The following is a 13,785-nucleotide window of genomic DNA, read 5'->3' on the forward strand; positions in this document are numbered from 1 at the left end:
GGATGTTGTCAAGAAGGCCTGTAAGATTACCAAGGAATTTTGTCCAGGAGAGTTCAAGGATGGAATAGAGGTGGAGCAGACATCTCTCTCCCGAACCTGCGCTCTGTTTAGGATCGGGAGCTGGCGTTTCCCGAGCGCCGTGGGGAAGCAATCGGACATTCTCTTACTAAATGTTTGTCGGATGCACAATACATACATAATCCAGTATGAATCCTTCGCATCCTCTCTTGTGGTGTAATGGGACCACGGAAGGCCCCTAATTGCATAGGTTCAGGCTCATTGTTTGGGGTAGAAATGCCTTCTGAGCTCGAAGGGGTTCCAATGGGGTTTTTCTGGAGTGGTAACTTGGTCTTCTTTTTTTCTGCCTTTCTCTCCTGAATGCGAAAGTCAATCTGTAGCGCGAGATCCATTATGGCTTGAAATGAACCCGGGCGTGCCACTCTGGCTAGTTCGTCCTTGATCTCTTCGTTTAGCCCTCTTCGAAATAAAGTAAAACAAGCTTCAGAGGACCAATCCGCTTCCTTAGCCAGCTGTTTGAAGCGTGTGACATACGTGAGCAAGTCCTGGGTACCCTGATGAAAGTCGAGTAAACGTTCCTGGGCACTGTAAACCTGTTCGGGGCGTTCGAACATGGTCTTGAGGGCCTCTATAAAGCCGTCGTAGTCATCCAGGAGAGCATCACCAGTGTTAACCAATGGGGTGGCCCAGGTCAAGGCATTCCCGGAAATATGCAAAATAATAAAGCCCACTTTAGCCCTGGGCGTAGAAAATAATAAGGCTTAAATGTAAAGTGGACCAAACAAGAATCTAGGAATCCACGAAGGCTCTTTGCTGAACTGTCGTACTTGTCAACGACGCCACCTAGAATTATACTCTCCTTCGTGGCGGAATCACGGGATAACACCAATTGTTTTAACGTAGCGTTTTCCGCCTTTAAGTTTTGCACTTCGGTCGTCAGCTCTTGCATGCCACGAATAAGATCCTGGACGGCCGCTTCCATGTCTGTATCGAGATTGGCCAGGTGGCGTCTCAATCTGTCACAGGTTTCCCCTTTTCTGACCTGTTTTCTCTGTTTTGGGGAGTCCTTTGTCGGGGGTTTCTTCCGAGCAGTTCGGGTCTTGTACAAGCCCGCTCGGCCATCTTTGGATTCCAGGATTCGTTCAGCTTCTTCGTCCGGGATCTAGGAAACTCCAGGAAGCTAGGAATGGGGGCAGCACGCGGAGGCGGTCTGCGCGGAACGCGGAAGAACAGGATCAAGGAAGGTAGAAGGAAAGGAGAAGGAGGAAGGTCCAGGAACCGGGAAACAACACAGTTCAGGAGAACGAACTACAGAGCACGTCAGGCCACAGCTATCGGTAGCGTTGAGACGCGCGGAACCGCAGGGGAGTGTCTAATTTATAGAACATGCTGCATAGGACGTAAAGGTCGATAGACCGTGTTCCGTGTATACGGCCATGTTGGTGTACTACAGCGAGTAACCCCCGATGTGCCTGGGACCAGGAAGACCAGAAAGGGCGTGATCGACGGATCATGACATAGTCTGGCTGCTGTATTTTGGATCTGTTGTAGTTTCTTCAGGAGGTATTCTGGTATTCCGAGGTAGAGGATGTCTGCATAGTCAATTCTTGACATGATGAGGGCGACGATAGTGAGTGTTTTGTGCGTGAAGGAGAGGAAAGGTAGTATTCTTCTTGCAATGTGGAGGAGGAAAAAGCATTTCTTGACTGTTGCATTTATTTGTGCTTCTAAGGTTAGGGTGTTGTCCATTAGAACTCCCAGATTTTTTACTACCTTAGATGGTGATGGTGCGGTTCCCATTTCCATAGGCCACGGGATGGCGGTTTCGTTCTCTTGGTTTTTGGATATGATCATGATTTCTGTCTTTCCTGGGTTGATTTTCAGGTAGTTGGCCTTCATCCAGTTGAAGACTTCTTTTAGACACTCGATTAGGGTTGAATGATCGGCTTGGGTGTCTTTTATTTTGTAGATGATTTGAGTATCATCTGCATAGTTGTAGCATGTAATGTTGTATTTTTTGAAGATTCTGATAACCGGAGTCTGGTAGATGTTGAAGTACAGTGGTGATAGTGAGGATCCTTGTGGCAATCCACAGTTGTTAACTCGTAGAGTGGATTTGAGAAAGTATGGAATGATCTTAAACTCATCAAGCGATGGTGTGGGATCTTAAGATGTGATGTAACTGAGAGCCAATATTATAAAGGTTTTATTCCTGAAACCAAATAAAATAAAAAAATAAAATAAAGAGTGAATTTGAAGGGTTTAATCCATACTGCTTCTGTTCTGTCTTCTAGGAATGATTTAGTCCAAAGTAGTACTGTGTCTGTTATGCCTATGTCTTCTAGTCTTTTGGTTAGGGTGTCATGACTAACTGTGTTGGAGGCTGCGGAGAATTTGAGCAGAATAAGGGCTGAGGTTGTGTTTGAGTCTGTGTTAGTTATTTTAGGTCGTCCCAGATGGATAGTACTGCTGTTTCCGTTCCATTTGCGGGTCTGAAACTGACTTGAGCTTGGTCTAGCAGGTGGTGTTTTTCTACGTGTTCTTGGGTTAGTTTGTATACATAGGTTTCCAGGAGTTTTGCCGGGTAGGGAATGTTTGAAATCGGCCTGTAGTTGGAGAGGTCTTCTACGTCGCCACTTGTGTTTTCCAGAAGTGGTTTGATATATGCTGATTTGAAGGTCCTCGGTACAGTTCCTGTTGCTAGTGATAGGTTCAGAAGGTTTCTGTAGTATTCTGCTGATGTTCCTTGCGCGAGGATTGATTTGTAGATGTCCGGGGGACAGGGATACATGGGTGATCCAGCTTTCTTGCTGTGTTTTACCAGCATTGTGAATGCCTCTGCTGATATTTCAGGAAGGTTTTTGAGTTTGTGCTGAGGTTCTGTGATAGGTTCGCTTGGTAGTATGTTGTGGCCGGTTGGTATGTTTTGTATGGTTTGTCGAATGTCATTGATTTTTTTCTTGAAGTTGTCTGCCAGGTCGTTGCATAGTTTCTCTGAGGGGGTTGGGGTGTTGTTGCAGCCTGGTGGGTTTCTCATCTCTTTAATGATGTTAATCATTTATTTTTGTGTGTTGGCCGCATTGGTGATTCTGTCAGAACACCCTATTTGCGTTCTATTGGTAATAGTTTATCATCCACTGTGGGCAGGAAATGCTTTTTGTTCTGAATTAAAATCAGATTTCCCTTGGTTTTAAATATAGTGAAAAAGCAATGTGCCTTTCACATTAGATGCTGAAGCAACCTATTTTGGGATCCGTTTCCACTAGTGACCTCCCCCTAGTGCCTCCCACTCCAAGGACTTCAGAGGGAAATTATTCTAGAGACCTATTGCTAATTGAATTGGGGATTTTTGATACTCATTTTTGAATACTTCATAAGACACGGACCCAGCATGGGCCCTCAGAGCTTTCAGGTAATTTCCCAGCCAGCTAGGCTTCTTTCACCCACCGCTAGGCAGTCAGGTCTGTCTCAGGTAAAATCTGCTACAGGCTTCCTCATGGACAAGGCCCATTCACCTCCAGATATTATCAAAGCTCTGCACTCATCCATTTTGGATAGGTGTTCCCCTTCCAGCAGGCTCCAAAACCCTCACACTCCTTCACTTCTTGTGTGTTTCTCCTTACATAATGTCAAACATTTCCCACCATATGCCAAATCTGACATCCAACTTTTTAATTGATTAACTCTTTCCATTGGATTGCTTAACAGGCTGTCAATCACAGAGAATACACATATTCTTTTTGTAGAATGATCATATATTTGCTCACAAGACAGTGTGGGCACATACATTGGGTGCAAAATCATACATGCCCTCATATCCCCAACACGACCCCCGCCCCAATCAATGAAATAAGGACTTCTAGAATCAGCTTTTCATCACAAATTCAAGGACATGCAACAGGAGTATGCAAGATTAATTGACAAAGTTATTATAGGATATTAATATTGAATACATGTTGTGGCTAGTCTCCAAACATGCAGGAAAGCCTCACAACATCAGGACATTTCTTCAAACCAAGTCATATCATTGTGAAGTTATGCCAAAAGTTATGTTTTGCATTTCTTAATGTCTTTTCCATCATGAGTTTAATTTCTTGAATTGTGAATGTTGAACCTCATGTCCTGGCTTGCCTTCAGTTAATGACTGATATGGATAGATGCCAGAATCTGTTTTTGCTTGTTTTTCCATTAGCTGGACACCTGGTAAATTTTTATGGATAATTCTGTGTCAAAGAAGTGCAGTTGGCTGCATTTGAAGCAGTGTCCAGGAAACAAAGCTTCACACCATGTGATCAGTTTAGAGATTGTATTGCTTCAGAGAACAATATTTGAGGCTCTTCTGAAATGTATTTCAATGTATTTTCTAACAATATGTCTCTAGAAGCGAGCCCGCCTGGGCAGGACCAGCCCATTAACCAGAGTCATTGAGTTTGGGATTCCTTTGTAGTGCTGGACTCAAAGTGGTCCCTTGATGGCTGGATAAGGACATAGCCCTCCAGATGGAACATTTATAATCCCTTGGGGTTTCAGCCCTACCACCATTAGCCATGTGTATCCTGCATTGAAATAAGTTTAGCTTGTTGTCTGGCTCACTGAAAAACCAATAAATACAGCATTGGCAAAGCCACATTAAAACACCAATCTGGCCATGCAGATTTTAACAGTAATGTATTCACTGTGGTCCCATGTTCCTTCGCTGACACCCATTTTTTTGAAGTAAGGTTCTTTCGAGAAATTACTTTAAAAATACTAATTGAATTAAATTTGCAAGGTTTGGTAAAGTACGTCAGTGTTTTAAGGCAGTCAATTACAACACTTTCTGTTCATGGTTGGAGAAAAAGCACACCATAGACAGGCAGGTACTTTTTCAGCGTTCTGTGCTTCAATTGAATATTTGTGGGTTTCCAATTCTCTAATTTTAGCTTTACATATCATCTCAACAAGCTAACAGGTGCGTGCTATGGGGTGGTATGGGGCGCTAAACGTACCAGAAATCCTGCCAACAGTACTAAATTCACATACACTATAGACCAAGAGTAGGACATCCCTGCCAAATTCAAGTTTGTCACAAGACTGTCCTCAGCCAACATGGTAATGCAAATTGCAGAGAAGAGATTGATAAGCTCAACATAACATACATAGCATCCAGTTTGGAAGCTCATGGTCAATAGTTCAAAACGTGCCTAGACTTATATCACTTTCAAAGGTCACAAAGACGTAGATGGTATTAAATACAAAAAGCAGAGTCTTGCAACATGAGAAAGAGCACATTCAGACTGGAACTTTCTAGACAGATTCAAATAAACACCCATAGAAATATGTGGGCTGGGTGGAAACACCAGTTTCCATGCAAAACAGAAGACAACCACGTTTGGCCCCAAGGGTAGACTGGAAACCAAAATACTTCATGCTAGCTAAAACTCCAATATATGTAAACGACCTCCGAATCAGAAGTTCTGATCTGTGCAGGCAGATGCTTGCAGGTATGAAGTAATCGATGCAATAAGGGGTGGGGATGCTGCAAAGCCAACACCTCAGTGGCATCAGGGTGCTGTTTCCAGAGTCCATAGCTCTTTTCAAGGGACGGGATGTTCTGCAACATGCTTACACCTTATGAGGTCCACCAGGTGTTTTGGAATTGAAATCACACAATCCCTATCCAACATAGTCGATGGTAATGGATAATGGAAGCTGTAGTCCAAAACATTCTGGAGGATCACACTAGGAACAACCATGTCAGCACAATCCTTCTCTTCAAATAGGAACAACCACGAGACAGATCATCAGGCTCGAGCATGAAATTAAGTAGGCAAGCACAGCACCACCTTGTTAAGGGAATATTGTTCTATGCAACTGAAATCTGAATAAGGACAATAAGCCAAAGGCACCAACCTGAGCAAACATTTGTCAATGGGGAGGGGTGGGAGTACTTCCTACATCACTATTCAAAATCTTCCAGAAGGCTTCTACCAGCCAAGGATTAGGCACTGGCATAGCTCCCAAGTGATTCAAAGACTCCCTCACTTGTTGTGCCACCATGAAAGATTGTAAAAATGATATATATATATATATATATATATATATATATATATATATATATATATATATATATATATATGTAAAAAAGGACTGGAAACCAATCCGAATTACATCGGCACTCCGGCTGTGATAAAAGCGAAAGACTGGATGTCTCCAACAGATCCACACACAGGCTTGTGTACCGTGCAGTCAAAGTGTCCTTTATTATTTGAAATACATGGACAAAGGAGGCAGCAACGGTCTTGGATGCAAGAAAGGAACGACGCGTTTCACCCTACTCGGGCTTCGTCTGAATATATATATATATATATATTTTTTTTTTTAAATGCTATAAATATTTTGGAACCAATATTTTAACATGATGTGGAAACTAACAGCATGCATATCAGTTTCTTTACAGGGACATCTACAAACGGAGTAAGAAAATGGATGAGCAAGACAAAAATTGCAAGTGGTACTATAATGCGGGGAATTCTTTCTGCGAAGCAACAGATGCTGTTCGACTGGATGAGGCCATGGTTGGGCACTGGAAAGGGTGGAAAGCTTTGAATCAGCCATACGCACTGGCATTAATATGGGCAGGCCCCATTCCAGTGTTTTTCATCCTTCCTGTAACATACCATACGCAAAACATTCTTGACTCCGCCACCAATGGGAGCATTCTAGTCTGAACTGATAGACTGCGACCAATGCTGCAAAGGAATAAAAATGCCATTCAAATGTGCTAGTAAAAGGAACACATTCAACTATTGGTGCATATCCAAATGAATTTGTTTGAAATAAGTAGGACATTTGTTGTGCAGCCTTAGTACTGTATCATGCAATATGTTGTACCACAATAAAGCAAAGTAGCTTTGCTTTCCTCCCCAACCAACTACAAAATGAATGATGGCCAGCCAGTGTAGAAAGAGTTGTTTTGTATTTGGCCATAGAACCAACATTACAGCGCCTCAAGTACAATCCAGGAAGAATCTCAATGCCAGGGAAAACGAAATTTGGTATTGTTCAACTAAGTCTGCCCTGCTGCAGTAATTAAAAAAAAACGATGGCCATGTTAAAATCAGTCTGGTCTGGTGCTCTTAGGACTAAATGCCTGCATTTGGACAAAGTGGTCTTATTCCCAAGATGCCCTCATTTCGGAAAACATGGAAAACACCCAGGGGGCAAATGAATTCCACATTTTTCTCTGCATCCTATGAGGGGTCAGAAATGTGAAGTGGATCATTTTGTAAAGGTTTTCCATAAGATGCCATTTTATTAACTTTGACTTAAAAGTGTTTGATAAATGCCTCACTATCCCTACCCTAAAGAGATTTTCCCTGCCTATCAATATAACTAAAGGGAACACTGTAACAAAAGGATTTTGTCCCTCACACTTATACATACAAAAACATATGAAGGAAATGTATGGCAATTCAAAATCTAACAAAACCACAGTTATATCAACCATGTACTTAATGGGAAAAGAAAAACTACAAGACTCAGAAGCCAAACGGAAAAACAGGACTGGATTGCCTTTTCATGCATGTCTAAGGGAAACTTGAGTGCTCTGGTTACAGGAATTCACTGTATTTTACCTAAATTCATGTAATTTTCATCAGGAGATACCGCAGGGACGTCAATGTTAGGTTCCTGCCTGCTATGGTGGCCAACTGTCCCGTAAGTTGGGGACTGTGTCCCGCAGTTTGCCGAGTGGTTCTTTTGTGCTCAAACAGAGCAAGTCAGGAGTCACAATTAGGCATGCTGAGGGCTGGGGCAGGCCGGTGCAGGGCGCTGTCTCACAGACTAGCTGCCACTTGCCAGCCACTGTTATTCCCATTTGCGGGAAATGTATGTATATGACCCCCCTCCCCGCTCCTATAATGTATGCTGCATCTCTGATCACGCCAATACACAGTCCAGTGCAGCAAATGGACTAACCCGAAGGGACCCGTGAGCATGTGGAGACTCCCAGCCACAGGCCACATGTGCGTGCACACCGCCGCCGCTCACACACACCTGTGGCGGATGAGGACACACCCTCATATGAGTCATCTGCTGGCAGCCCCACCATCCATGGCAGCCCCACCAGACAGCCCAGCACCACAAGCAACAGCAGCCCCACCACCCCCAGAGACCTGCCAGGCACAGCAGCCTCACCACCCCGTGGAGACCTGCCAGGCACAGCAGCGCCACCACCCCGCAGAGACCTGCCAGGCACAGCAGCCCTGCATGGGATCTAGGAACAGGTCCGGCCAATGCATTCATGGTACGCCTAAATGTGATGGACGCACGCCAGATGAGGATAGGAATGGCCAGTGAATACAGGATGCACTGCGGCACTTAAGGGGTTTGGCCAGCGAGTACGTGAATAATGTGAGGTCCAAACAGCGCATGCAGAACAGATGCATAAGGCAAATAATCTCCTCCGCCAGCAGCTGCAGTAGGCTGCATCGGTGCCATCCACCTCAACCACCCCCACAGAGGGAACCCTACAGGGGTCACCCAGGCATAGGTCACTGCGTCATTCACAGCGGCGCTCACTTGAAGGCGAGAACATGGGAAACGATAACGTCCCTGTTAGATGGACAATGCACTGTTTGCTTGAGACCTGGGCACATGGTCCCATATACACTGTGTTGGGGGAGGGGGGTAGGGGGAGTATGTGTGCTGGGGAGTTGGTTGGGGAGGGGAGTATGTGTGCTGGGGATTTGTGGGGGCAGGGGGGTATGTGTGCTGGGGAGTTGGGGGGAGGGGGTTAGCTCCACTTCAATTAAAGCACGTTCAAACATGACTGAAAGCAAGGACATTCATGATTGTGTAGAAGTGCAATGTATTTTACAAGTGCTCTTCGTGACATGTGCCCATCAACCAAATCAGGTGGAGCCGATGGCGTACAGAGGCTGAATAGCCAAGCTCCGGCTGAGACGCCGTTTCTCGATCCTTTTTGCCGGCATAAGAAGTGCCTAAGATCATGAAAAGCTGATGTAGATGCGGGAGAAGCTGACCCCAACACAATCTGCTTGACCAGCCTGGAAATCGGATCCTCTGGTCGGCGAAATTGTCCTCGAATCATACTCCCTCCCCCGCTTCTATACGCATCCAAGATGGCGCCCCGCGCCACTTAGCGACAGCGAGAACCAGCAGCAAGAGCGCGACTACAGCGCCCCCAGATTTCCCTGCCCCGGCGAGTCGGATGCTCAGAGGTAAGGGCAGCGACGGCGACTTCATAGATATAGCGGCGGCATCCTTACCCCCATGCAGATTCGGATTCATTGACTTTTGACACCTTGGGAACATCATTCATTACTCTACACACGGGGAGATGGCTGATACCCCCACCGGTAACTCATCTAAAGTGTCCCAGGGGCAGCATCACTGAGACTCCAATATGGCCACCAGGAACAAAGCGAAAGCAGCCACTATGGACTCATTTGTATCCGCCAAGCCAAAAACCCCTACACAGGCTCGCTCTTGCACCCCAGAGATTACCCACACGAAAGAGGGGGAGACCACAGATAACCACTCCCAAATACTGGAGGCCATTGCTTCATTGAGGACACACATAGACTCTAAGATCGACAAATTCAAAATGGACATTCAACTCATGCATCAGGACGCCCGCAAATTAACTGAGAAGGTGACAAACACCGAGACTTCAATAGAAGAAACGGCTGGGGCCACAGCAGCCTTGAAGTCCAAGGTTGCAGACCTAGAGAAGAAAGTGGCTATCCTGGAGGAGAGGTCCGAGGAGGCCGAAGGTCGGGCTAGACGGGGCAACATTAGGATCCTAGGAGTACCAGAAGGAAACGAAGGCCCAAACACTACAGCCTACGTAGAATCCTTGCTACAACAGGAGATTGGCGCTGGGAAACTATCGCAGGGTTTCGCGGTCAAAAGGGCCCACAGGTCTCTCCAGAAGCGGCCCCCATCTGGCTCATTTCTACAACCAATAATTGCTAAAATTCTAAACTTTCAGGATAGGGAAATTATCTTATGGCACTCCAGGGAAGAAGGCCCATCGAATGTGGCGACTCTAAAATAACCATTTACCCTGATTACACTCAGAAAGTGCAGAGGGAGAGGAACTCTTCGTCCCAGTAAAAGCAAGACTTCGACAACTAAACCTGAAATACAGGCTGCTCTACCCGTCGTGCTTGAAAGTCATCTTCAACGGGCGTGCCATATTTCTAGAAAACCCGATGGCCGCCAACATGTGGCTGGAAGATAACACGACACACGCTGCCATAAATGGCCACAACAAGCACAAGCAACCGGACCTCAGAAGGTAATCCAACTAACAGTTAGCTACATAGAAACGCCCCTCATTCGGCCTCTCCGCCAGACACCAGCCCTATCCCCCGCAGACAATCCGGGTCGGGCTAGCCACCTGCCCGACCCTGCTCACGCCCGATACCCGGATGGGTCTAGACGGCCCGAGAGCGCCCGAGGACAACAACGAAGATGTAGTCGCTGGGCGCACCAGTTTGAGTTTTGTTAACAGTTTTGTTAGTTATACAGTCTTCATACCACTACCGCTGAAGAAGCACAGGATGGGTGCATGCTATAGATCGGGGGGCGAAGAACCCGATTACTCCCGTCAACAGTCTCATAACCTCAGATTGGCATTACTTTAGGCTCCAGAGGAGGAGCTGCCAGTCGGGCTCGAAATATTGATCCGATGGCGTCACAACTCAAAGTGATGACGTGGAATGTGAGAGGGATGAGCTCATACCTGAGACGAAACCGAATACAGTCCTATCTCCGCAGGAAAAAGGTTTCGATTGCGATGTTGCAAGAGACGCATCTTACGGAAGACACCATGTCCAAATTAACAGATGGATGGGCTGGGACCGGGAGAGGATCCCCCTACTCTAAATACTCAAGGGGGGTGTTCACATGGGTGAACCCGAATGTGCCCTTCCAATTGCAAGGATTCAAGCCCGATAAAGAAGGAAGGTATATAATAATGTGGGGCACTATCGAGCAAACTCCAATTTGCTTAGTCAATTCTTACTTCCCGCAATATGGAATACCATCACACCTTAGAGCAATATGCTCACGGATGGCACACCACCGAAATAGGACCTTTATATGGGGGGGGGATTTCAACTGTGTCATTGATGGCTCTATGGACAGGTCAGCACCACCCCCCCACCCAAGTAACCCCGCAACATGCGCTCTGACAGAAACGCTGCAACAACTCGACTTGGTGGATATTTGGAAGGATCATCATCCTGTTGAAAAGATCTATTCTTACTATTCAGCCCCGCACAAGATCCACACGAGAATCGATCATCTGTTCATCGACAGAGAACAAATACCATTGGCAGAAACCACGGCATATTTAGGAAGATCAATCTCAGATCACTCCCCACTGATCATGCAATGGCAATTAACGGGGCCTAGACCACCAATCCCCATGTGGAGGATGCCTACTGCGGCCCTCACCGATCTTGAGTTCAGGGAGGACCTCGCTGAAAAACTAGAAGAATACATTGACATTAATAAAGGCTCAGTATCTACCTGGAGCACATTGTGGGAGGCCATGAAGGTGGTGGCTAGAGGAGAAATAATATCAAAAGCTGGAGGCACTCACAGGCAATTGAGGACTGAACTCGAAGCACAAGAGGAAGAGATCTCCCGTCTAGAATCCACCTCAGCCATTACTCCAGAGGTCGAAATGAAGTTGAAGGAAGCCCGCGAGAAGTGCCAATCCTCCTGGGACAGATTAGAGAAGTTGACTTTGCAACATACACTACCAGGTCTCACAAGGAGTCCGACAAACCCGGCAGACTGCTGGCCTGGCTGTCTAAGCGTGAACGCCCCAGGCACCTCCCAACTGAGATACTGGACGAAAACCGGATACGTCACAGGACACAACTAGGAATTAATGAAGCGTTTGCCAAATTCTACTCCAGATTGTACTCCCATGACACACAAATAGACAGAGATGAAATTAAAGAAACACTGGATGAGATAGGCCTCCCCAAAATATCCAGCGAACAGAGAGAGGCACTGGAGATGGAAATTACAGCAGATGACGTAACAGGAGCAATCAGATCGCTGGCCACCTGTAAGGCTCCCGGAAGTGATGGCCTCCTGCCTGACTTTTACAAAACATACAAATCCACCCTCACCCCAATCCTCCACGAGGTCTACCTAGAGGCCTTCGAAAACAGGATCTTACCTAACACTATGAAAGAGACAATAATTATTCCCATGCTCAAACCAAACAAACCACCCACTGACTGTGACTCTTATCGCCCTCTGGCCATGTTAAATTATGACAGCAAGATTCTCACCACTATACTGGCCAGCAGACTCGCTAGGGTAGTAGGGTCCCTAATCCACGAAGACCAGAATGGTTTTGTTCCAGGACGTAACACTGCAGCCAACCTGGGAAGGCTTCAACACATTGGGCCTCATTACGACCCAGGCGGTAAGTTACCACCTGGGCCGTGACTTTACCACCATGGCGTAAACTATGTTTACGCCATGGTGGTTGCCGGACTTACCGCCCCATTCCGAGGTTGGCGGGCGGTAAGTCCCCAATCCCCATTTACCCTTCCCCATTCCCATTTTTGCCCCATAGGGCATAATGGGAGTGGGGAAGGCGTTAATTACGCCACCGTAAATTACGGTGGCGTAATTAACTCCATGGTCCCTTAGCGCCATGGATTTTAACACCTGCTAAAAGCAGGTGTTAAAACCTCCATGGCGCTAAGGGACCTCGTACTCAGGCGGTAAGGGTCGGCGCTGTTTACGCCGGCGTAAACCCCTTACCGCCTGAGTCGTAATGAGGCCCATTATGGCCGAAACCTATGAGAATGAAGAAGACCTAGCAGTACTATCACTTGATGCCATCAAGGCCTTTGATTCTATCTTCTGGGAGTGGCTCGTCGAGGTGCTGAGAGGGTTTGGGTTTTGGCGAGGGCTTTGTCAGATGGATCACAGTACTCTATAATTCTCCTGTGGCAAGAGTTAAAACCGGCAGAACAGTGTCTGAATCCTGGAAAAGACAAAGGGGCACCAGACAAGGGTGCCCACTGTCGCCCATGCTATACATATTGGGCCTGGAGCCGATTGCCATATATTTTAGGAAACAGTTCTTTGACGCTGGCATCAAAGTGGGCAACGAACATAACATAATATCCCTATACGCGGACGATGTCCTTTTATACTTGAAGGATCCCCAGATCAAGGCACCAATCACATTGGATGTACTAGACAACTATGCGAAATACTCTGGGATCAAATTCAGTAGACTGAAATCCTCTGCCTTTCCCTTGGCTAGCCTGAGAGGCCTAGAAGAAACTGATCTCCCGGACATTGGGATACAGTGGCAACTCGACACGTTTCGGTACCTAGGAATTAATGTGAGCCACACCCCGATGCTCACACACGAGCACAACACGGAAGTAGCAATAACCAACCTTCGCAGATCCATGAAATTTTGGTCTAGACTCCCACTTGCAATGGTAGGCAGAGCAGCAATCGTTAAGATGATAGTCCTCCCCCGATTTCTGTATTTCTTCTTCAACATATGCCACTACGTCAGACCGCCCTTCTTTAAGAAATTGGAGCACTTATCAAGGACTTCCTATGGGGACCTACCAGGCATAAATTGGCTTTGGCTACCCTATCCCTCCCATACAAGGAAGGGGGAATACAACTCCCAGACCTCCAGTTGTATTATCTTGCGGCACAGCTTAGCCACGTGACGAAATGACTATTGCGACAAGCTCC

This window comes from Ambystoma mexicanum, chromosome 4q (assembly GCF_040938575.1).
Source record: "Ambystoma mexicanum isolate Mex_15411 chromosome 4q, UKY_AmexF1_1, whole genome shotgun sequence".
In the NCBI taxonomy this organism is placed as follows: domain Eukaryota; kingdom Metazoa; phylum Chordata; class Amphibia; order Caudata; family Ambystomatidae; genus Ambystoma; species Ambystoma mexicanum.